This window comes from Ranitomeya imitator, chromosome 5 (genome assembly GCF_032444005.1).
Source record: "Ranitomeya imitator isolate aRanImi1 chromosome 5, aRanImi1.pri, whole genome shotgun sequence".
Taxonomy (NCBI): domain Eukaryota; kingdom Metazoa; phylum Chordata; class Amphibia; order Anura; family Dendrobatidae; genus Ranitomeya; species Ranitomeya imitator.
In genome coordinates this window covers 335,970,916-335,996,928 of record NC_091286.1, presented here as the reverse complement: position 1 = coordinate 335,996,928, position 26,013 = coordinate 335,970,916, and positions in this window count along the sequence as shown.

Below are 26,013 nucleotides of genomic sequence, written 5' to 3'. Positions count from 1 at the left end.
CTTTTTTATTTTTTTGCTGATGATGCTGTATGGCGGCTCTTTTTTTGCGGGACAATATGACGCTTTCAGCGGTACCATGGTTATTTATATCTGTCCTTTTGATCGCGTGTTATTCCACTTTTTGTTCGGCGGTATGATAATAAAGCGTTGTTTTTTGCCTCGTTTTTTTTTTTTTTTTCTTACGGTGTTTACTGAAGGGGTTAACTAGTGGGCCAGTTTTATAGGTCGGGCCGTTACGGACGCGGCGATACTAAATATGTGTACTTTTATTGGTTTTTTTTTTTTATTTAGATGAAGAAATGTATTTATGGGAATAATATTTTTTTTTTTTTTCATTATTTTGGAATATTTTTTTTTATTTTTTTTACACATTTGGAAATTTTTTTTTTTACTTTTTTACTTTGTCCCAGGGGGGGACATCACAGATCAGTGATCTGACAGTTTGCACAGCACTCTGTCAGATCACTGATCTGATAGGAGTGCAGGCTGCTTCACAGTGCCTGCTCTAAGCAGGCTCTGTGAAGCCACCTCCCTCCCTGCAGGACCCGGATCCGCGGCCATCTTGGATCCGGGGCTCGAGCAGGGAGGGAGGTGAGGAGACCCTCGCAGCAACGCGATCACATCGCGTTGCTGCGGGGGGCTCAGGGAAGCCCGCAGGGAGCCCCCTCCCTGCGCGGTGCTTCCCTGTACCGCCGGCACATCGCGATCATCTTTGATCGCGGTGTGCCAGGGGTTAATGTGCCGGGGGCGGTCCGTGACCGCTCCTGGCACATAGTGCCGGATGTCAGCTGCGATAAGCAGCTGACACCCGGCCGCGATCGGCCGCGCTCCCCCCGTGAGCGCGGCCGATCGGCTATGACGTACTATCCCGTCCAGGGTCAGATAAGCCCAGGGCACCTCGACGGGATAGTACGTCTAAGGTCACAGAGGGGTTAAAACAGTCTTGTTTACTGATGAGCGCCATGCCACCTTGGATGGTCCGGATGGATGGAGTAGTCGATGTCTGGTGGAGGGCAACCATGTCCCAAAAAGGCTGCAATATTGGTCTGGAATCATGGGGAGAGAGCTGGTAAGTCCCTTTAGGGTACCAAAGAGAGTGAAAATGACCTCAGCAGAGTATACAGTGGGTGCGAAAAGTACTCAGACCCCTTTACATTTTTCACTCTTTGTTTCATTGCAGCCATTTGGTAAATCAAAAAAGTTCATTTTTTCTCATTAATGTACACTGTGCACCCCATCTTGATTGAAAAAAACAGAAATGTAAAATTTTTTGCAAATTTATAAAAAAAGAAAAGCTGAAATATCAAATGGTCATAAGTATTCAGACCCTTTGCTCAGACACTTATATTTAAATCAAATGCTATCCATTTCCTTGTGATCCTCTTTGAGATGATTCTACTCTTTCATTGGAGTCCAGCTGTGTTTAATTAAACTTATAGAACTTGATTTGGAAAGACACTGGGTGACCCTGGTGGCTGTGGGGGCAAGCAGGTAAGGGGCTGCTCCACATGTCTTTGAATCCCTAAAGCTTGCAGGACCAACCTTTGTATCTATCAGTTCCTGCACTGCTTCTGGCTCCTCCACCTCCTCTAGAGCCTCCACTTTTGCCCTCAACCTCTACCTTAATCAGACTCGAGTTCCAACAGTGCAGATAAATTCCCTCCCCACCTCCATACTGTACAGCCATGGCTCACAGCAATCAGGCAATGTTTAAATTGCCTTGGAGATTGCAGTCACATAGCTCAAGAATTGTGGACACTTTCCAGGCTGAGTTAGAGCAATGGCTGTCTCCACTGAACTTTGAGCCAGGGAAGGTCATGTGCAAAAACAGTGCAAACCTGGTGGCAGCCCTACACTGAGGTAGCCTCACACATGTTCCTTGCATGGTTCACATCCTCAACCTGGTGGTACAGCAATTTATCCACCACTAACCTGGCATGGATGTGCTGCTGCAGAAAGCACCATCATTGTGTGCTCACTTACAATGAAATGACTACTGGGTTTCCACTTTGTTAGATCCACGGAACAAGAGTAAATTTTGCCAGATGCTTCCCCTCCTGGAAAGGGACAGGCATATGCTGGAATATCGAAACACACTTGTAGATAATCTTAAGAGTGGTTTCCCTAAGACAGCAGTGAGGCACACAGTGTGCATCACAGTTCTATACGTTCAGTCCCCATCACAAAAACATTAGCAGCAGCAGCCATGGAATTGGCATAAGCTATTTCTGTGAATCGTTTCACACATTTTTCAGACCAGTATGTGCACCAGCAGAACAGAGTACAAGTCTGATACTTTGTTAACAACTAGAGAGAGTGGTGCAGGAGTATCTGGAGCGCAATATCAAAGGTATCAGTGGGGTGGGCTCTTTTGCATTTTGGTCTTCAAAAATGGAAGAGTGGCCTGAGCTCGCCTGTCATGCCTTGAAGGTTTAATCCTGCCCTGCAGCAAGCTTTCTCTCAGAAAGTGTCTTTAGCTCTGCTGGTGGTGTACTGACAGTGCATCCGGCTGTCCCTTGAAAATGTAGACCACCTAACTTTCATCAAAATGAAAAAGTCATGGATCTCTATTGTCTTTTGCACCCCAGTTGCAGACTAGACAGATTAGGCGATGGTGCTGTTATGCATTGATCTCGCAATATTGCAGTCTCTGACACTTTTGTCGTGGCTTCTGTGCCTGCTGTTGCTACTGCTGCTGATGCTAATTTTTGAAATGTGAAGACTCCAAGTTGGGTCTTCATTTGGTGGGTTTCCTGTATTGGAAGGTGTGTCAGACACCTATTATACTATTTCTACTCTGTGGAAATTGATGCCACTTTTGTGGTGTGTGACGCTAATTTTTTGAAATGTGGAAACCCAAAGTTAGTTCTCTACCTGGAGCATTGCCTGTAGTGAAAGGTGTGTCAGAGGCCTATTATACTGCATCTACTCTGTATCTATAATTTTTTGGAATGTGGATAATTCAAGTTTTATCTCCTTCATGTGTGTTGCCTGTAGAAGTAGGGATTCTAGACAAACAAGCCTGCACTTACTTTAACTCAACTACCTGTGCTACTTTCCTTACATTTTGCTACCAATATTACTGTATGAAACTGGTGTTTGTGCCATCTGAGTTTGGCTGGAACAAAAAAAAATTTGAGGTGTTGCATGATGTATTAGGACTCTCTGCAAAAAAGGCTTACACTGCTCTTTTGACCACCAGGTCCTCATTGAAGCTCCAATTCAAAACTGAAAATGCTAGCCCAGACCCTGACACCTCATGCATGCCTCATGGCTGATGCCAATTATAAATGGTTCCACTGTGGGTCAGTTGTTCAGTCAACTACCTGTGTAACTTATCTTACATTTTTATACCAATAGCACTTTATGAAACTGATGTTTGTGCCATCTGAGTGTGGTTGGAAAAAAAAAATAAAAAATGGAACTGTTGCATGAGGCATCAGGGCTCCCAGCAACAAAGTCTTACACCATTCCCTTAACCACTAAGTCTTCATTGGAACTTCAATTCAGAGCTGTAATTGCTGGCCCAGACCCTTATACCTCATGCATGGACTATGACTGACTGCTGATGTGCCAATTTGTAAAATTCTACTGTGGGTCAACTGATGTCACTTTTCATGGTGTCTGTCCCTAATATTAGATATTTGGGAAGCTTTTTTACCCCTTAAGGTGATGTGTATACGTTTGGTTTGGCCTCCTATTGAATGTAATGGGGTTAGGGTACGCTCGTTGAACTGTTCGGCGAACGTAAAATCAGTTCGCTCATCTCTACTCTCCAAGCAAAGGTAAAAAAAACAACCATATCACTCACCTGTCCGTGGTTCTGTGTCACGCTGTAATCTGTCTGGGGAAAAACAGTTTTCAACCTGGACAGTGTCAAGTTGAGACTGTCCTGGCTGAGAGCCACTGAGGAATCAGCTGCTGTGAGCTCACCCTCAGTGACTATCAGTGACATCATCAAGGTTACCATAGGTACTAAGGCTGCATTCTCAGCCGGGACCCTGAATTGTGGTGACCTTGGTGAGTTCAGACTTTTTCTCACTGTGCTAGCGGTGATCTCACAGATTCTTTCATTCTTTCAATTAAAGGACTTTATTATGATTGTATGTTTATTATAATATAACTATAGGATTAGTAATGGAGAGGTGTCTTATAGCTGCCTCTCCATTACTAAGCCGTGGGTTTGAAGTCACCGGACAATACGAAGGTGACATCAACCCCACAAATATGAATCCCACTTGCCACCACCACAGACTAAGTGGGAAGAGCTGGGGAAAGTGCTAGAATTGGCACATCTAGAAGATGCACCATTTCTGGGATGGCTGTGGGTTGCTATTTTTAGGCTGGGGGGTAATATCCACGGCCCCTTATCAGCCTGAGAATACCAACCCCCAGCTGTCAGCTATAGCTTGGCTGGTTGTGAAAAATGGGGATGACCCCACACCGGTTATTTTAATTATTTATTTAGATAATTAAAAAAGCAGCGTGAGGACCCCTCTATTTTTGATAACCAGCCTTGTCAATGTTGACAGCTGAGAGCTGTCAATTTTGCCTGGTTATCAAAAATACAGGGGAACCCATATCAATTGATACCACTTTTCCTGGTGTCTGCCCCTAATTTTAGCTGTTTTCGCAGCTTTTTGGCCCCCCTGAAGGTGTTGTCTATGTGTTTGATTGTGCTTCCATTGAAGTCAATGAGGTTCGGGTGTGTTCGTCGAACCGTTCGGCAAACATGTTGGTTGAACATTGGGATATTCGCCAATCAAAACCAAACCGGTCCTTGAAAGATTCGCTCATCTCTAATTATAAGGCCATAAAGGGTTGCTAAATGAATTTGACTTATCTCATTACGTGCTTGGATTTTGGTTATGTTGAGTTTCTCCTTCCAGTGCAGAGGTGCACAACCTTTTTAAGTCTGAAGGCCGCATTGTCAGATTGAACCAAAAGAATATGCCATAAATATCTAATATTAGAATGGTGGTAGGGGAGCAAAAGTGCACAAGACCATCGGGTGATACCCTTTCGGGTGCAAAGGAGAGTAAAAGAAAGGTGCTTACCTGAGCAGGTTGTGTGCAGGCAAAAATCCTATGAACACCTGAAAATAGCTGCTTCCTAATGGCTGGGAGATGATCTCCTCCAGAATAGATGATAAATGTGAACAATATTTGGCTGTGCTGCTGTAATGAATAATCCTCATAACCAGTATGAGTTGAATGTTTTTTGTATCCACAACTCATTTCAATACTTGACTAGCATTTGTTTAAAGTGAAAAAAGCAATAGCACAATAGCATGAATATCTAATAGGCACTATTTTTTTTCTAGGACTCCCACCTATCAGTAGGATGGAAATCTCTCATTTTCACAATTAAGAACAGAAGTTTATACAAGACAATGAAACAGCAATGTTTCCCTTCTCCCCTAAACTACAATAAATATAGTTGCATTCATGTATAGCCTCTTCTTTACCTCATTTACAACTTTCTGTGCTAAGAACTCCTCATTATGCAAAATATATGAATCCCAAAGAAGGCCACACATTATGCCATTAGTATCTGTCCCTACGGTGCTATCCATCACTCCTTTTCTCCTTAACATTTCAAATACTGGTGACCAGCTACCAGGTTCTATCAAGTAAGTCCATGACCAGATTGTTAAGGGTCACACAGAATTGTTTTGTGGGTAGCATGTGGACTGTGGGCTGCACAATGCACTATTCTGATATATTCTTGTATTGATTGCATGTGTATGACTTGGTTCTCTACAAACTGACTTCTGCATGCCTGCCCTTTCTTGACCTTTGGATTCTATGCCTTTGATCCTCACATCTGTTTCTAACACCTAGCCCCATCTAACTACAGTTAGGTCCATATATATTTGGACAGAGACAACATTTTTCTAATTTTGGTTATAGACATTCCCACAATGAATTTTAAACAAAACAATTCAGATGCAGTTGAAGATCAGACTTTCAGCTTTCATTTGAGGGTATCCACATTAAAATTGGATGAAGGGTTTAGGAATTTCAGCTCCTTAACATGTGCCACCCTGTTTTTAAAGGGACCAAAAGTAATTGGACAATTGACTCCAAGGCTATTTCATGGACAGGTGTGGGCAATCCCTTCGCTATGTCATTCTCAATTAAGCAGATAAAAGGCCTGGAGTTGATTTGAGGTGTGGTGCTTGCATTTGGAAGGTTTTGCTGTGAAGTAAACATGCGGTCAAAGGAGCTCTCCATGCAGGTGAAACAAGCCATCCTTACGCTGCGAAAACAGAAAAAACCCTTCTGAGAAATTGCTACAATATTAGGAGTGGCAAAATCTACAGTTTGGTACATCCTGAGAAAGAAAGAAAGCACTGGTGAACTCATCAATGCAAAAAGACCTGGGCGCCCACGGAAGACAACAGTGGTGGATGATCGCAGAATAATCTCCATGGTGAAGAGAAACCCCTTCACAACAGCCAACCAAGTGAACAACACTCTCCAGGAGGTAGGCGTATCAATATCCAAATCTACCATAAAGAGAAGACTGCATGAAAGTAAATACAGAGGGTTCACTGCACGGTGCAAGCCACTCATAAGCATCAAGAATAAAAAGGCTAGACTGGACTTTGCTAAAAAGCATCTAAAAAAGCCAGCAGAGTTCTGGAAGAACATTCTTTGGACAGATGAAACCAAGATCAACTTCTACCAGAATGATGGAAAGAGAAAAGTATGGTGAAGGCATGGTACAGCTCATGATCCAACGCATACCACATCATCTGTAAGACACGGCGGAGGCTGTGTGATGGCTTGGGCATGCATGGCTGCCAGTGGCACTGGGTCACTAGTGTTTATTGATGATGTGACACAGGACAGAAGCAGCCGAATGAATTCTGAGGAATTCAGAGCCATACTCTGTGCTCAGATCCAGCCAAATGCAGCCAAACTGATTGGTCGTCGTTTCATACTACAGATGGACAATGACCCAAAACATAAAGCCAAAGCAACCCAGGAGTTTATTAAAGCAAAGAAGTGGAATATTTTTGAATGGCCAAGTCAGTCACCTGATCTCAACCCAATTGAGCATGCATTTCACTTGTTAAAGACTAAACTTCAGACAGAAAGGCCCACAAACAAACAGCAACTGAAAACCACCGCAGTGAAGGCCTGGCAGAGCATCAAAAAGGAGGAAACACAGCGTCTGGTGATGTCCATGAGTTCAAGACTTCAGGCAGTCATTGCCAACAAAGGGTTTTCAACCAAGTACTAAAAATGAACATTTTATTTAAAAATTATTGAATCTGTCCAATTACTTTTGGTCCTGTTAAAAACAGGGTGGCACATGTTAAGGAGCTGAAACTCCTAAACCCTTCATCCAATTTTAATGTGGATACCCTCAAATGAAAGCTGAAAGTCTGAACTTCAACTGCACCAGAATTGTTTTGTTTAAAATTCATTGTGGTAATGTCTATAACCAAAATTAGAAAAATGTTGTCTCTGTCCTAACTGTATATTCAGTCTTAAAACCGTATTCTTGTCTTCAAGGCTGTGTCCACTTGTCCTTTCAGTTTTCACCTTTCAACTGATTACTATTTTGGGGACTGTAAACTGGTATTACCCTCAAGAAAAAAACACACTTCTTTGCTTGGGAAATAGCTGAAGTCATTTAGATTCTACAGCCCAATCCAGGGGTGTCAAACTGCATTCCTCGAGGGCTGCAAACAGGTCATGTTTTCAGGATTTCCTTGTACTGCACAGGTGATAATTTAATCATCTACACAAATAATGAGTTGGTGATTAAATTATCACCTGTGCAGTACAAGGAAATCCTGAAAACATGACCTGTTTGCAGTCCTCGAGGATTGCAGTTTGACACCCCTGGCCCAATCAATCCACAAATAAACCAGTTGCAGCCATAGGGTTCCACAAGCTGAAGCATGCATTACAAATGTTACCATCCACCTTTCGTGTCTCCCCTTTTCCTCATAGATTGTAAGCTTGCGAGCAGGGCCCTCATTCCTCTTGGTATCTGTTTTGATCTATGTGCTTATTGTTATGCTCTAATGTCTATTGTATGTACAAGTCCCTTGTAAAATGTAAAGTGCTGCGGACAATGTCGGCGCTATAGAAATAAAATTATTATTATTATTATTACAGGGCATATGCCTGCTTAGTTTTATCCACTTTACTTATCCCTTGTGGCTTTTAGAAATATTTAATGTTCCTATGTGAATATCTTAGGCAGTTCAAAGATTTGATGATATATACTGTATATAAGCAATGAATGTTCCTTTACAAATTTGAATGTTCAAGAAATTACTTTGTATATCTTGCATATTTTAGTTTATCGTTTTAAAACATTAGTTCAGAGCCTGATATCAGTTATATCAGTTTGCAATAGATGAGATGTTTGCACAAAGATCCGAGAAACTAATGCAAAGCTGTCAAAATTCTATTACTCACCTAAATATTAAAAATGAGTTTACCAATTCTTTCACAGAGGTAATTCCCATCCTCCTGTGACCTTATTAAAAAGATAGGAAAAGCTCTACACTGTTTATATTCATTCAATTAATAAAAGATGGCAAAGAACATCCAACTAGAGAGAAGGAAGTTTTATTTTATACAGATCATCAAACTCCTTGACTGACAGTGACAGCAGCAGTACACAAGGGAAATGAGGAGTTTAATGCTGTATATCAGTTGGTAGCTATAAATTAACCTTTAGACACTAAATGGCTGTACAAAAGTTCTCTGAATATATTAAGATAGACATATCTAAGGTGCTAACAACATGTTAACTTAAATTAGCACATTGACATTTATTAGCCAATTAAAATATGACAATCAAAGGCAAATTAGTCCTGTAATCCTCAAACTTGTCAATCTCACATATGCTTTAATAATTATAAGAAATTGCCATATGATTAGTGTTGAGCGATACCTTCCGATATCCAAAAGTATCGGTATCGGATTGGATCGGCCGATATTCCAAAAAATATCGGATATCGCCTATACCGATACCCGATATCAATGCGAGTCAATGGGACCAAAATATCGGAATTAAAATAAACCCTTTCTTTCCTTGTAGGTTAATTCTACATGAAGGAAAACAACTAAGAATAATGTAGGATGTATTGGGGGAGGTGGAGGAGACATTAAAGGCATAGAGGTTTAGCCCAATCAAATGGAATAGCCGGAATTCATTTTTTTTTAAGACATTCGGAGTTACAAAGCTATTGACTATGTTACGATTTTTTATATTTAGTCAGATATTTATGCTTCACTACTTCCATGCTGTTCACCTTCTTTTTAACTTCTCCCACACTTTCTTCTTCATCATCCTCAGCAGCATCATCTTTTCCATCAACTTCTCCTTCACCTTATTCATCTTCTTCTTCACCTTTTTCGTATTATTATTTTTTTTTACATTCTTCATATTCTTTTTATTCAACTATTAGTCTTCTTCATAATCAACTTCTTCATCTTCTTCTTCTTCTTCATCATATTCTTATTTGTGACAGCCAGGCCTTCCTGTAGTTGTTATCTATATAAGTTTGAAGATTACACCTTCTGTTCTACATGTCACAAACAGGATTTGTCCGCATTCAGTTTGGCCTGCAGCAGCAGGTTTTTTCCAGGGGCACCACGAGGAGGATCAGACTCACCCCCATACACTGCTTAGTCTTCTTCTGCTTATAATTTAGATAATATCTTTTGCTCTGATTTTTAGTCTTATGCTTAATGTTCTTCTGCTTTTTGTTCTGCATCTTCTTGTTCTTCTGCTTCTCGGTCTTCAGGGTCGTCATCTTTAGGGTCTTGAACCTGGAAATGTAGCAGAAGGTACAAGAGCAAAAGACACTGCCGAGAACCAGCAGACGGTACTGGAACCCGGATGGCTAGCCAAAGGTACAAGAGCCAATGGAACAACCGAGGAAAAGCTGACGGTACTGGATCCCGGTTACTAAGCAGGAGGTACCCATGCCAGAAAGCACTACGAAGGACCACCTGACATTGGTGGAACTTGGATACCCAGAAGGAGGCACCTAAGCCAAAGACTCTGCCCAGAACCAGCTGACAGTACTGAAACCAGGATGAGGAGCAGAAGGTACAAGAGCAAAAGACACTGCCGAGAATCAGCTGACGGTACTGGAACCCGGATGGCTAGCTGAAGGTACAAGAGCCAATGGAACTACCGAGGACCAGCTGACGTTACTGGAACCCGGTTACTAAGCAGGAGGTACCCATGCCAGAAAGCACTACCAAAGACCACCTGACGTTGCTGGAACTCGGATATCCAAAAGGCAGCACCTAAGCCAAAGGCTCTGCCCGGAACCAGCTGACGGTACTGGAACCAGGATGGGGAGCAGAAGGTACAAGAGCAAAAGACACTGCCGAAAACCAGCTGACGGTACTGGAACCCGGATGGCTAGCCGAAAGTACAAGAGCCAATGGAACTACCGAGGACCAGCTGACATTACTGGAACCCGGTTACTAAGCAGGAGGTACCCGTGCCTGAATACACTACCAAGGACCACCTGACATTGCAGGAACTCGGATACCCAGAAGGAGGCACCTAAGCCAAAGGCTCTGCCTGGAACCAGTTGACGGTACTGGAACCAGGATGGGGAGCAGAAGGTACAAGAGCAAAGACCCTGCCGAGAACCAGCTGATGGTACTGGAACCCAGATGGCTAGCCAAAGGTACAAGAGCCAATGGAACTACCGAGGAAAAGCTGACGGTACTGGATCCCGGTTACTAAGCAGGAGGTACCTGTGCCAGAAAGCACTACCAAGGACCAACGGATGTTGGTGGAACTCGGATACCCAGAAGGAGGCACCTAAGCCAAAGGCTCTGTCCAGAACCAGCTGAGGGTACTGGAACCAGGATGGGCAGGAGGGACTACCCGTGACAAAGACACTTCTAAGCAGCAACTGGCAGTGTTGGAGCCCAGGGAATCCAGGAGAAGCAGAGTATAGGCTGAGGCCTAATTGGAGCAAGTTGAAAGGGAACCTTTAACCCCAAAAGGTGTTTGCAACTAAAAGAGCCTCCTTGTGCGGCACTAATGCTGCACAAGGAAAAGGTGCCTCTTTTCATTATGCTCCTTGCACACGCTGAAGTTAAGACTTATAAAATGTGTCCCCTCATACCCTGAAACCGTCCGGAAGGCTGGACTTTCCTTCTTAATGAGACGCAGAACAGCTCATAATGAAAAGAGGCACCTTTTCCTTGTGCAGCATTAGTGCCGCACAAGGTGGCATCTTTTAGTTACAAACGCCTTTGGGAGGACAGGTTCCCTTTAATGTCTCTTGTTGTGTCAGCGTGGTGGTCGCAGGACACATTGCTGGCTACACAGCAGGTGAACAGCTGACGTTACTGAACCTCACTGACCCAGTGGCGAGTGTTTTTTCTCTGTGCAGCCAGCACTTTCGAGCACCAACTGGCGGTATTGGAGCCCAGGGAATCCAGGAGGAGCAGAGTGTAGGCCGAGGCCTGCACTGGAGGCAGTTTAATGTCTGTTGTTTTGTCTGTGTGGCGGTCGCAGGACACATTGCCGGTTACACAGCAGGGGAACAGCTGGCATTACTGAACCCCATTGACACAGTGGTGAGTGTTTTTCTCTGTGCAGCCAGCACTTCTGAGCACCAACTGGCAGTATTGGAGCCCAGGGAATCCAAGAGGAGCAGAGTGTAGGCCGAGGCCTGCACTGGAGGCAGTTTAATATCTGTTGTTGTGTCTATGTGGTGGTCGCAGGACACATTGCCGGCTACACAGCAGGGGAACAGCTGACGTTGCTGAACCCCACTGACACAGTGGTGAGTATTTTTCTCTGTGCAGCCAGCACTTCCGAGCACCAACTGGCGGTGTTAGAGCCCAGGAAATGCAGGAGAAGCAGAGTGTAGGCCGAGGCCTAATTGGAGCAAGTTGAAAGGGTACCTTTAACCACCCCAGGCGTTTGAACCTGAAAGAGCCACCTTGTGCAGCAAAAATGCTGCACAAGGAAAAGGTGGCTCTTTTAATTATGCTCCTTGCAAACGCAGAACTAAACACTTCTAAAATGTGTCCCCTGATACCGTGAAACCGTCCCGAAGGTGGGACTTTCCTTCGTAATTGGATGCAGCACAGCCATCATTCCTACTCCCTTGGCGCAGGGTGCCGCTTCCTCAGCGTTGTTTGAATCTGTCCCGGAGCCTGCGCTGTTATGTTAAACCTTGGACATGCGCAGTTAGCCCTGCCCGTCTTCTGACAACATTTGGTGTCAGGCAGACTGTGCCTGTGTGGCCACGCTGCCCGAGATCCCGCCTCGCAGTGTCTTCTGCGGGCCTGGGATTCATGGGCATGCGCATTGCATATCTTTGCCTCTCACTCACCTCCTTCCGGCTTCTTCAGACTGTGCGGCGTCACGGCCATTGCATGCTATTAGGGATCAGCTGATGGCGCACAGTCTGAAGTAGGCGGAGGGAGATGAGTGAGAGCCTGAGGTGAAGATATGCACTGCGCATGCCCATGAATCCCAGGCCTGCAGTGTGATTAAGTCAGAAGACACTGCGAGGCGGGATCTCGGACAGCGCGGCCGCACAGGCACAGTCCGCATGACACCAAATGATGTCAGAAGACGGGCAGCGCTAACTGCGCATGGCCAAGGTTGAACATAACAGCGCAGGCTACGGGACAGATTAAAACAACGCTGAGAAGGCAGCGCCTGGCGCCAAGGGGGTATGAATGACGGCTGCGCTGCATCTCATTAGGAAGGAAAGTTCCACCTCCGGGCTGTTTTCACGGGGGACACATTTTATAAGTGTTAAGTTCAGCGTGTGCAAGGAGCAAAAAGGACAATGGATTGAACAGTATGAGGCAGTGACGCACCCTGAGCTGATTACAACCAGCGGTGGCTGCGGACAGACTACAAAGTGAGCTACACTAACACACACAGAGACCTTGCAGACAGCTGTGAACAGTGCTGCAAGGCAAAAGCAAGGTTCTCACACAGTGGTTGCTAAATTAGCCTGGGTAAAGCACAATGAAGCAAATCGCTATCTCTAAACTGGCCCTCAGTCAGAACACAGCGTCCTGTCCCTAACTGAATTCACAGCAGCGTGAGCCCAAAATGGCGGCGGCGACTTTTATATTGCATCATGATATCATTTCAGCAGCCAATCACAGCCATGCCAGTAGTTACATGCCTACCATGCAGAACAGGATATGCCCACACTTCTAATCATTCCTCATTGGCTGAATTCGGGCTCTCAGAATTATAGGAACTTCCGATTCCAGTATCCGATATACTGAAAGTATCGGAACTCGGCATCGGAATTCCGATACCGCAAATATCGGCCGATACCCGATACTTGCGGTATCGGAATGCTCAACACTACATACAGTTAGGTCCATATATATTTGGACAGAGACAACATTTTTCTAATTTTGGTTATAGACATTACCACAATGAATTTTAAACAAAACAATTCTGGTGCAGTTGAAGTTCAGACTTTCAGCTTTCATTTGAGGGTATCCACAAAGTGAATAGTGAGTGGCTGCTCACTATCCCCAGTCCCACACGCCCGGTGCCTCGGGGTGATCCTCAACTCTGCCCTCTCTTTCAAGCCACATATCCAAGCCCTTGCCTCCTCCTGTCGTCTCAAACTCAAAAATATTTCCCGGATCCGTGCTTTCCTTGACTGCAACACTGCAAAAACGCTAGTGCATGCCCTTATCATCTCCCGCCTCGACTACTGCAACCTCCTACTCTCTGGACTCCCCTCTAGCACTCTGGCACCACTCCAATCCATCCTACACTCTGCTGCCCGACTAATCCACCTGTCCCCCCGCTATTCCCCAGCCTCTCCCCTGTGTCAAGCCCTTCACTGGCTTCCTATCGCCCAGAGACTCCAGTTCAAAACCCTCACACTGACATACAAAGCCATCCACAACCTGTCTCCTCCATACATCTGTGACATGGTCTCCCGGTACCTACCTACACGCGACCTCCGATCCTCCCAAGACCTCCTTCTCTACTCCCCTCTCATCTCTTCTTCCCATAACTGCATCCAAGACTTCTCCCGTGCTTCCCCCATACTCTGGAACTCTCTACCCCAACACATCAGACTTGCGCCTACCATAGAAACCTTCAAAAAGAACCTGAAGACTCATCTCTTCCGACAAGCCTACAGCCTGCAGTGATCCTCAACCTACTGAACAGCCGCACAGCCAGCTCTTCCCTCTCCTAGTGTATCCTCACCCACCCCCTGCAGACTGTGAGCCCTCGCGGGCAGGGTCCTCCCTCCTCATGTACTCGTGTGCCTTGTTATCTGCTCATGTTTAATGTATTTGTCTATATTTGCCCCGTATTCACATGTAAAGCGCCATGGAATAAATGGCGCTATAAAAATGTATAATAATAATAAAAATAAAAATAATTAAAATTGGATGAAGGGTTTAGGAGTTTCAGCTCCTTAACATGTGCCACCCTGTTTTTAAAGGGCCCAAAAGTAATTGGACAGATTCAATAATTTTAAATAAAATATTCATTTTTAGTACTTGGTTAAATACCCTTTGTTGGCAATGACTGCCTGAAGTCTTGAACTCATGGACATCACCAGACGCTTTGTTTCCTCCTTTTTGATGCTCTGCCATGCCTTCACTGCGGTGGTTTTCAGTTGCTGTTTGTTGTGGGCCTTTCTGTCTGAAGTTTAGTCTTTAACAAGTGAAATGCATGCTCAATTGGGTTGAGATCAGGTGACTGACTTGGCCATTCAAAAATATTCCACTTCTTTGCTTCTATAAACTCCTGGATTGCTTTGGCTTTATGTTTTGTGTCATTGTCCATCTGTAGTATGAAACGGCGACCAATCAGTTTGACTGCATTTGGCTGGATCTGAGCACACAGTATGGCTCTGAATACCTCAGAATTCATTTGGCTGCTTCTGTCCTGTGTCACATCATCAATAAACACTAGTGACCCAGTACCACTGGCAGCCATGCATGCCCAAGCCATCACACTGCCTCCGCCGTGTTTTACACATGATGTGGTATGCTTTGGATCATGAGCTGTACCACGCCTTAGCCATACTTTTCTCTTTTCCATCATTCTGGTAGAGGTTGATCTTGGTTTCATCTGTCCAAAGAATGTTCTTCCAGAACTGTGCTGGCTTTTTTAGATGCTTTTTAGCAAAGTTCAGTCTAGCGTTTTTATTCTTGATGCTTATGAGTGGCTTGCACCGTGCTGTGAACCCTCTGTATTTACTTTCATGCAGTCTTCTCTTTATGGTAGATTTGGACATTGATACGCCGACCTCCTGGAGAGTGTTGTTCACTTGGTTGGTTGTTGTGAAGGGGTTTCTCTTCACCATGGAGATAATTCTGCGATCATCCACCACTGTTGTCTTCCGTGGGCGCCCAGGTCTTTTTGCATTGTTGAGTTCACCAGTGCTTTCTTTCTTTCTCAGGATGTACCAAACTGTAGATTTTGCCACTCCTAATATTGTAACAATTTCTCGGAAGGGTTTTTTCTGTTTTCGCAGCGTAAGGATGGCTTGTTTCACCTGCATGGAGAGCTCCTTTGACCGCATGTTTACTTCACAGCAAAACCTTCCAAATGCAAGCACCACACCTCAAATCAACTCCAGGCCTTTTATCTGCTTAATTGAGAATGACATAACGAAGGGATTGCCCACACCTGTCCATGTAATAGCCTTGGAGTCAATTGTCCAATTACTTTTGGTCCCTTTAAAAACAGGGTGGCACATGTTAAGGAGCTGAAACTCCTAAACTCTTCATCCAATTTTAATGTGGATACCCTCAAATGAAAGCTGAAAGTCTGAACTTCAACTGCATCTGAATTGTTTTGTTTAAAATTCATTGTGGTAATGTCTATGGAGCCTCACATTAGTCTATGGAGCCTCACATTACGATTCCATATACTCATAACTTTGTTATTTTGTCAGAGTAGATATGCAACTTTCCTGCTCCCTTACCATAAGCAGAAATGGGCTGAGGAAAGACAATAACTTATGAATGCACAGCTTAAGATAAAAGAAGGAGGAAAAAGATGTTTTGACTAAACTACCAAATTTTAATAGTCAATGGCATACTTCTGTTTACTGAAAATGGGATCTGGAAGATTGATCTTTTTAAATTTGTGATAAGCTAGACTACTCATCTTCATTGGCGACTTTGATCAAGCAATCTATAATATTTACTATATTCATTCTATAAACTTTAGACTACACCCATGGTTTGTTTGTAGTCTTAATTTTGAAGACACAAATGTCTAAATATTATCTGTAAAACCAAATCAGCAGATAATGATAGATAGATAGATGTGATTGAATATCTTCAGCAATCTCAAAAATGAAACACCAGACGGTCTTTGAAATCTTTTCTTGAAAATGTATGACTTTTTTATTGCTCTGTCTGTAGATTAACCTTCATCTAGTGTTTGTTTTCTGTTACTCTTTCTTATGTTAACGGGTCGGTTTTGACCCGTGTCTTAAATCACCCCTAGGATACCCTAAAAACAGTTATTTATGATCCAATTTGTTTCATACCTCTTAGTTACCTTGTTAGGGTTTCTCATCCATGGAAGGATTGATTTTAATATTTGTTGTGGCCCCCTGGGCCTTTCATTTGAGAGCATACCCTTCATTTTCAAAATAAAAATATTGTCAAATGAACCTCAAGAGAATAATGTAAACTTAAAAAAGTTTGTTATATTACCTGACTATTACTGAAGGGTTTTAGAACACATTTCTTAAATGTAAAAAAAAAAACATACATATATATATATTTTATATTATTAACTCTAGTAACATCTATGGTGTTACGGGTCAATTTTGACCCATATGTAACTACTTTATGAAAAAGGCAAAAAACAGATTTTTTTAAATAGAACTTTAATACAAATAAAAGATGAAAATTATATTAACATTAATAGGAATAATAATAAAAAGTAGCTTTTCTAGGACAAACAAACAACAATCAAGTCAAGCAAATCAGCAGAAATCAAGTACTAGTTTTTAGATGCATTAGTATTTAGGTGCATGTGTGGCAAAAAGTGACACTTTTTTGTGTGTTCTTTGCAGAGGTATTTATTGCAGGCGAAGCACAATGTGTTTGTCTTTCTGTCCTTATTGCTAGGGCATGAAGGCACAGATGATTGGCCTCGGGGAGACCAAAACATCCAACACTGCGGAGACACCATCACGTGTTTCTCAACGCAGTGATTCCAGAACACTGCCCCCATCCCTTATGGGAAATATGCAGATGCATGTAAAGAAGCTGCGGAGACACCATCACGTGTTTCTCGACGCAAGCAGTGAATAGCCAGGCACTGCTCCTAATAGCCAGATTCCTACTCCACACTGATGAGGGGCAAAAACCCCGAAACAGCTGTCTGTGGATGGATACCATGCTTGGCATAGGTGGCTTTCCTTCATAGGATGCTGCCCTTCCCGTGGTTGTTCCTTCCCGGGGAAAGGCCTGGCTATTCACTGCTTGTGTCGAGAAACACGTGATGGTGTCTCCGCAGCTTCTTTACATGCTTATTGCTAGGGCAGACCTGACACCTCTTTCTTTTAGAATCAGGTGGTCTCACTGGGGTTGTGGCTGTCGTGGTTGATGTTGAGGCAGGCCTGGTTGATGAGGATGATGGTGATGATGCTATTTGTGTTGCTGTGGGTGTGGACGAAGCACTTGTTGAGCTCTGGAGTTGTCGGACCAAGGCTGCAGCGGCTGGGTCTCGGGGCACTTATTCCCTTTGGTCAATGTGCGCCTTGACAACGGATCTTCCTAGTTCCTCAAGAAACATCCTCCGCTTGTTTTTTTTCTTTGAATTCCATCCTTGGTGAATGTGGGTCCACAACACAAATGAATTGCATGCTGACACATCAAGGATGTTGTAAAATACAACCATTGGCCATCTCCTAGTCATTCGCTGGCAAGTGTAGGTGGCAGTCAGCTTGTCCAGGTTGTCTACTCCTCCTTTGTTTTTGATTCTGGGCTTTTTGTCACTTCCTGATGACAGAGCTGCATCTTTGTGAAGTGTGGACATCAGTACCACATTCCGTCGTTTTTTGGGGCAGTATGAAACAGCAGTGGTGGTGTCTGTAAAAACAAACTTTGAGGAAAGTGGTGCCCTGTCCTTTATCTGCAACAATTCAGTGGGCAGCTCAGGTTTGGTTTTTTTCACTGTGCCCACCATGGTGATTTTCCTCCTGAGAAGTTTTTGTCCAAGGTCATGAATCTTTCAGCGGGAGCATATTCAGCACCAGTGACCTCCTCATCAGACTGATCAGAACTGTCTGTGTCTTCCGGTTGATACTCCACATCATCTTCCTCCTCAGAAACCTGTTCATCTATATCAGTTTGCTGCTGTGTGTCCTCTGATTCATTATCATCTAAGATATAATCCAGAATTTGGCTTACATCAAATCTTCTCATTGTTGCATGTGTAAACTGGAGATGTATACTCTGCAAAGCACCAGCTCTAAGCTGATTTGGCCATACATGCCTGGACATGTCCCTAACTCAAGTTGTTGGAGGTAGAGCTGGCTGTGGGCTGTTGTCTGTTTTTTGTTTATGAGTTTTGTTTGTGTTTATGAGTTCAGTTTTGGGACTTATTATTTTTTTTACTCTTATATTAGACCTGGGTTGAAATTGATCCCAACAACACAAATGTTATAATTTTAATAAGAGCATTTTAAAATTTAGTAAAATAGTTTTATTTTATTGTATTTTGTTTAATTATTATTATTATTATTATTTATTATTATAGCGCCATTTATTCCATGGCGCTTTACATGTGAGGAGGGGTATACATAATAAAACAAGTACAATAATCTTGAAAAATACAAGTCACAACTGGTACAGGAGGAGAGAGGACCCTGCCCGCGAGGGCTCACAATCTACAAGGGATGGGTGAGGATACAGTAGGTGAGGGTAGAGCTGGCCGTGCAGCGGTTTGGTCAATCGGTGGTTACTGCAGGTTGTAGGCTTGTCGGAAGAGGTGGGTCTTCAGGTTCTTTTTGAAGGTTTCGATGGTAGGCGAGAGTCTGATATGTTGTGGTAGAGCATTCCAGAGTAGGGGGGATGCACGAGAGAAATCTTGTATGCGATTGTGGGAAGAGGAGATAATAGGGGAGTAGAGAAGGAGATCTTGTGAGGATCGGAGGTTGCGTGCAGGAAAGTACCGGGAGACGAGGTCACAGATGTATGGAGGAGACAGGTTGTGGATGGCTTTATATGTCATGGTTAGGCTTTTGTACTGGAGTCTCTGGGTGATGGGGAGCCAGTGCAGGGATTGACAGAGGGGAGAGGCCGGGGAATAGCGGGGGGACAGGTGGATTAGTCGGGCAGCAGAGTTTAGAATAGATTGGAGGGGTGCAAGAGTGTTAGAGGGGAGGCCACAGAGCAGGAGGTTACAGTAGTCAAGGCGGGAGATGATGAGGGCATGGACTAGGGTTTTTGCAGATTCTTGGTTTAGGAATGTGCGGATCCGTGAAATATTTTTGAGTTGGAGGCGGCAGGAAGTGGAAAGGGTTTGGATATGTGGTTTAAAGGAGAGATCAGTGTCAAGGATTACCCCAAGACAGCGGGCTTGTGGGACTGGGGAGAGTGGGCAGCCGTTTACTGTAATGGATAGGTTCGTTGGGGAGATCGCGTGAGATGGGGGAAAGATGATGAATTCTGTTTTGTCCATGTTAAGTTTTAGAAATCTAGTGGAGAAGAAGGATGAAATAGCAGACAGACATTGAGGGATTCTGGTTAGTAGGGAGGTGATATCTGGTCCAGAGATGTTTAACAATAAGTTCCTTAAAAAGTCAAAAAGTCTTGATGCTATAAACAAATGTATGTAGAATTTGTATGCATTTAAAACCTAAAACGGGTCGGTCACGGCCCTAACACTAGAGGAAGGTTAAGATTTTAAAATTTGTGAAATAATCTTAAAAATAAGATTCTGCCATTAACGTTTAAGTTAAATACCAAAATTTTGCAACTTAAAGTAATATAAATAATGTACCCATAGAGCACAGAACATTCAAATATTATCAAAGTGAGAAAATGTGATGGAGATTCAAATAATGGGCATATAAATGGTTAAAACAGTCAAAATTTAATTTAACATTTAATAAAACATTTAGCACAATTAAACACCAAGATATAGGAAAATAAACTAAAATTTGGTGGGTGAGCTGTTGTGGGAAAAAACCCTTGAAGTTTGAATACCCATATACAGGTGCTTCTCACAAAATTTGAATGTCATCAAAAAGTTATCTTATTTCAGTTCTTCAATACAAAAAGTGAAACTCATATATAGAATAGAGTCATTACAAACAGAGTGATCTATTTCAAGTGTTTATTTCTTTTAATGTTGACGATTATGGCTTACAGCCAATGAAAACCAAAAAGTCATTATCTAAGTAAATTAGAATATACAAAAAACACCTGCAAAGGCTTTCAACGCATTTAAAAAGATCCCTTATTATGTTTCCGTAGGCTCCACAATCATGGGGAAGACTGCTGATTTGACAGATGTCCAGAAGGCAGCCATTTGCACACGCCACAAAGAGCGTAAGCCACAAAAGGTCATTGATAAAGAAGCCGACTCTTCACAGAGTGCTGTATCCAAGCATATTATTGGAAATTTGAGTGGAAGGAAAAAGTGTGATAGAAGAAGGAGCACAAGCATAACTGCATAACTGGATAACTGCAGCCTTGAAAGGATTGTTAAGAAAACGTCATTCAAATATTTGTGGGAGTTTCACAAGGATTGGACTGCTGCTGGAGTCATTGCTTCAAGAGCCACCACACAGAGACATATCCAGGACATGGGTTACAGGTGTCACATTCCTTGTGTCAAGCCACTCATGGCCAGTAGACAACACCAGAAGAGTCTTACTTGGGCTAAAGAGAAAAATAACTGGACTCTTGCTCAGTGGTCCAAGGTGTTATTTTCAGATGAATGTAAATTTTGCATTTCATTTGAAAATCAACGTCTCAGAGTCTGGAGGAAGAGTGGAGAGGCTCTAGTGTGAAGTTTCCACAATCAGTGATGGTTAGGGGAGCCATGTTATCTGCTGGTGTAGGTTCACTATGTTTTAAGGTACCGTCACACTAAGTGACGCTGCAGCGATACCGACAACGATCCGGATCGCTGCAGCATCGCTGTTTGGTCGCTGGAGAGCTGTCACACAGACAGCACTTTATTTCGTCACTGGACTTCCTGCTGACATCGCTGAATCTGCGTGTGTGACGCCGATTCAGCGATATCTTCGCTGGTAACCAGGGTAAACATCGGGTTACTAAGCGCAGGGCCGCGCTTAGTAGCCCGATGTTTACCCTGGTTACCAGCGTAAAAGTAAAAAACAAACAAACACTACATACTTACCTTCCGCTGTCTGTCCCTTGGCGCTCTGCTTCTCTGCCCTGTGTAAGCACAGCGGCCGGAAAGCACAGCGGTGATGACTGCTTTGCACACTCTTGGCATTTTCTTGATGAGCTTCAAGAGGTAGTCACCGAGAATGGTTTTCATTTCACAGGTGGGCCCTGTCAGGTTTAATAAGTGGGATTTCTTGCCTTCTAAATGGTGTTGGGACCATCAGTTGTGTTGTGCATAAGTCTGGTGGATACACAGGTGATAGTCCTACTGAATAGACTATTAGAATTTGTATTATGGCAAAAAAAGCAGCTAAGTAAAGAAAAACGAGTGGCCATCATTACTTTAAGAAATGAAGGTCAGTCTGTCCAAAAAATTGGGAAAACTTTGAAAGTGTCCCCAAGTGCAGTGGCAAAAACCATCAAGCGCTACAAAGAAACTAGCTCACATGAGGACCGCCCCAGGAAAGGAAGACCTCTGCTTCTGAGGATAGGCTTATCCGAGTGACCAGCCTCAGAAATCACAGGTTAACAGCAGCTCAGATTAGAGACTAGGTCAATGCCACACAGAGTTCTAGCAGCATACACATCTCTACAACAACAGGCCTTCATGGTAAAATAGCTGCTAGAAAACCACTGCTAAGGACAGGCAACAAGCAGAAGAGACTTGTTTGGGCTAAAGAACACAAGGAATGGATATTAGACCTGTGGAAATCTGTGCTTTGGTCTGATGAGTCCAAATTTGAGATCTTTGGTTCCAACAATCATGTCTTTGTGCGATGCAGAAATGGTGAACGGATGGACTCTACATGCCTGGTTTCCACCGTGAAGCAGGGAGAAGGAGGTGTGATGGTGTGGGGGTGCTTTGCTGGTGACACTCTTGGGGATTTATTCAAAATTTAAGGCATAATGAACCAGCATGGCTACCACAGCATCTTTCAGCGGCATGCTATTCCATCCGGTTTGCATTTAGTTGGACCATCATTTATTTTTCAACAGGACAATGACCCCAAAAACACCTCCAGGCTGTGTAAGGGTTATTTGACCAAGAAGGAGAGTGGGGTGCTACGCCAGATGACCTGGCCTCCACACACCTGAACCCATTCGAGATGGTTTGGTGTGAGCTGGACTGCAGAGTGAAGGCAAAAGGGCCAACAAGTGCTAAGCATCTCTGGGAACTCCTTCAAGATTGTTGGAAGACCATTGCCGGTGACTACCTCTTGAAGCTCATCAAGAGAATGCAAAGAATGTGTAAAGCAGTCATCAAAGCAAAAGGTGGCTACTTTGAAGAACCTAAAATATAAGACATAATTTCAGTTGTTTCACACTTTTTTGTTAAGTATATAATTCCACATGTGTTAAGTCATAGTTCTGATGCCTTCAGTGTGAGTGTACAATTTTCATAATCATGAAAATACAGAAAGATCTTTAAATGAGGTGTGTCCAAACTTTTGATCTGTACTGTATATCTGTCTGCCTATCTCTCTATCTATCTATATATATATCACAAGTCATTTAACTAAAAGTATATGCACGTGCAAATATAAATATAATTGTGAATTGTACTGATAATTAATTTTGTATAATAGGGAAGCTCCCCTGGTATAGGCATACAATACTTATAAAAAGATAGATAGTTATAAATCCATAAGTATGCACCCCAAAAAGTGAGAATACGTATTTCCCACAAAATGATGAGGTAAAGATAAATATCACATGTTAAATACTAACATTATATAAGAAGCTCCCCCACGAAACACCTGGCGTGTTTCACCAATGCTTCGTCAGAGGCGGTTAGTAGGAAAGTGAAGTAAGTATATAAATAACTTGCCAATAGAACAACTCAGTTCCCATATGAAACAAATTAAGCCACTTACAGTGTATCAAACATAGCCACCATCAGACCAAACCTACATATTTGTTTGATTCATGAGGTCCAAAATGGGGCAGCTCCCCTTGTGCCCACTGCGTTGCATGTCCTAACATAGTCCATCGCTCGTATTTCCAGGTTTTTATGAGCACAAGGACATATAAAATTGCAAACTCAATTGTAGCAAAAATGGTGTAATTTACTATGTGACATGCCTTTGTAAGAAAACATACGTGGGCATGACAACAAGGAAGCATAAACGAAGGGTCAGTGAACTGATACGTGACATCCGGAAAGCTAAGGACGCAACCACCTATTTGGATTTGAAAACTATTCCCAAACTTTTTTGGCTTGTCCATGGTTGTGATTAGATACAACTATTAATATGGGACATAGATCATATTTTACTCTCCACCAGGGGCAGTGATTTGAACAGGCTTTTTTCACAGAAAGAGGTACAATTTATTTACAAATTAAAGACACAGAACCCACAGAGGCTAAACAAACATGTTTCATTAGCCCCTTTTTAATAAGAATTTAACTTTTCCCTGCGCATCGATCATGTGATCAGTATTCCTTCTATGTTGTTCCTTTAATCCATCACTCTGAGTGTTCATCCTGAATTAGCTAGTTTAAAGTTTTAGTTTTTAGTATTATTGTCATATTTTTGTTTTTAACTTTACATGTCATTATTTGTTTTCTGTGTGTTATCTTTAAATCAAGTTTATTCGTTATCTATATTTTTTTCGCTACTTTTTTTCTCTTTCATCTATGACTGGCCAATTTTTGACAACTCTGTACTCACCTATATTATTTCTTATTTTCAGATTTTCTAATTTATTTCTGGAAGGATCTTCCTCTTTTCTTTTGGCTGTGGATTTCCCACATACCATCACATAATAATCTTTGGGGGAGTAAAGATTTCACTCTTGAAAGTCATTCTGTAATATTACTAATACTTTGGAGCACAATAATTTGTTCCTTTATTAATTGGGCATAATTAACATTACCGATATTTTCACTAACAATGTTATGATTTTTTTGCACTGTATTTTTCGGACCATAAGACGCACCTAGGTTTTAGAGGAGGAAAACAGAAAAAAATGTGATCATGATGTACTGTTATGGGTGATTATCTGCTGCTGACATTGTCATGGGGGTAATGTCCCCCAATTCTGTACTAATATACCCACCCCATCCCCATTCGGGTATACTGTATATATATATATATATATATATATATATATGTCCTCACCTTGGTATATATGATCCCATCCTGGAATATATGGCCCCCCATTCTGGTATAGATGGCCCAAACCTGGTATGAATGGCCTCATCCTGTTATGCATGGCCCCCCCTTCCCCATCCTGGTATACGATGCCTACCATCCTGGTATCCATGGCCCCCATCCCCATATGGGAATACATGGGCCCCCATCCAAATCCTGGTGTACATGGTCCCCTCATTCCAATCCTGGTATACATGGTCATCTCATCCCCATCCTGGTAGACATGGTCATCATTCCCATCCTGGTATACATGGTCCCCTCATTCCCATCCTGGTATACTTGGTCCCCCCATCCTCATCCTGGTATACACGGTCCCCTCATCCCCATTCTGGTATGCATGGCCCCCTCTTCTCCATTCTGGTATACATCGTCACCTTATCCCTATCCTGGTATGCATGGCTCCTCATCCCCATTCTGGTATGCATGGCTCCTCATCCCCATTCTGGTATGCATGGCCTCCTCATCCCTATCCTGGTGTGCATGGCCTCCTCATCCCTATCCTGGTATACATGGTCCCCTTATCCCCATCCTGTCATACATGGTCCCCTTCGCCAACTGGGTATACATGGTCACCTCATCCTCCTCCTTCAATGTATGGTCCCCTCATACCCATCCTGGTATAAATGGTACCCCATCACCATCCTGGTATACATGATCTCCTCACCTGATATACATGGTCACCTCATCCATATCCTGGTTTCCATGGTCTCTCCATCACCATCCTGGTATACTTGGCCTCTATCCCCATCCTGGTATACATGGCCCCCATAACGCTGCACACATAAAATAATAAAAAATTCTACTTACCTTCTCTCCGCTCCCTCACAGCGTGGCGTGCTGTGCTGATGACAGCTGCTGATTTCAGCATGTTAGCAGCTCATGACATCACTGCAAAGTGCGCCCACACACTAAGGTCAGCTGGCCCACCTCTCGGCGCTGGCTTCAGTGCATAGAGGTGGGAGAGACTATGGGTGTTGAGAGTGGTAAATATTTATTTTCTTTTAATACCTGCTCCAATGCCGCTCTCCCACCATAGCCACAGCTGAACTAAGGTGCATCCTTACTAGGACTATAAGAAGCACCCCCACTTTTCTTCAAAATGTTGGAGAAAAAAGAGTGTGTCTTATAGTCTGAAAAATGGGGTATATAATTCAGTTTTTCTTTCTCCTTCATTCTCTTTTCCCTACACTTGCATATTTAATAGTTTTTTTATATTTTACACAAGATTTTTCTTCACATAAATGTTTTCTACATTTTTTCTTAAAGGGAACCTGTCACCCCCAAAATCAAAGGCGAGCTAAGCCCACCAGCATCAAGGGCTTATGTACAGCATTCTGGAATGCTGTAGATAAGCCCCTGATGTATCCTAAAACATGAGAAAAAGAGGTTAGATTATACTCACCCAGGGGCGGTCCCAGTACGATAGGCGTCACGGTCCGAGGCCTCCCATCTTCTTACAATGACGTCCTCTTCTTGTCTTCACGCTGCGGCTCTGGTGCAGG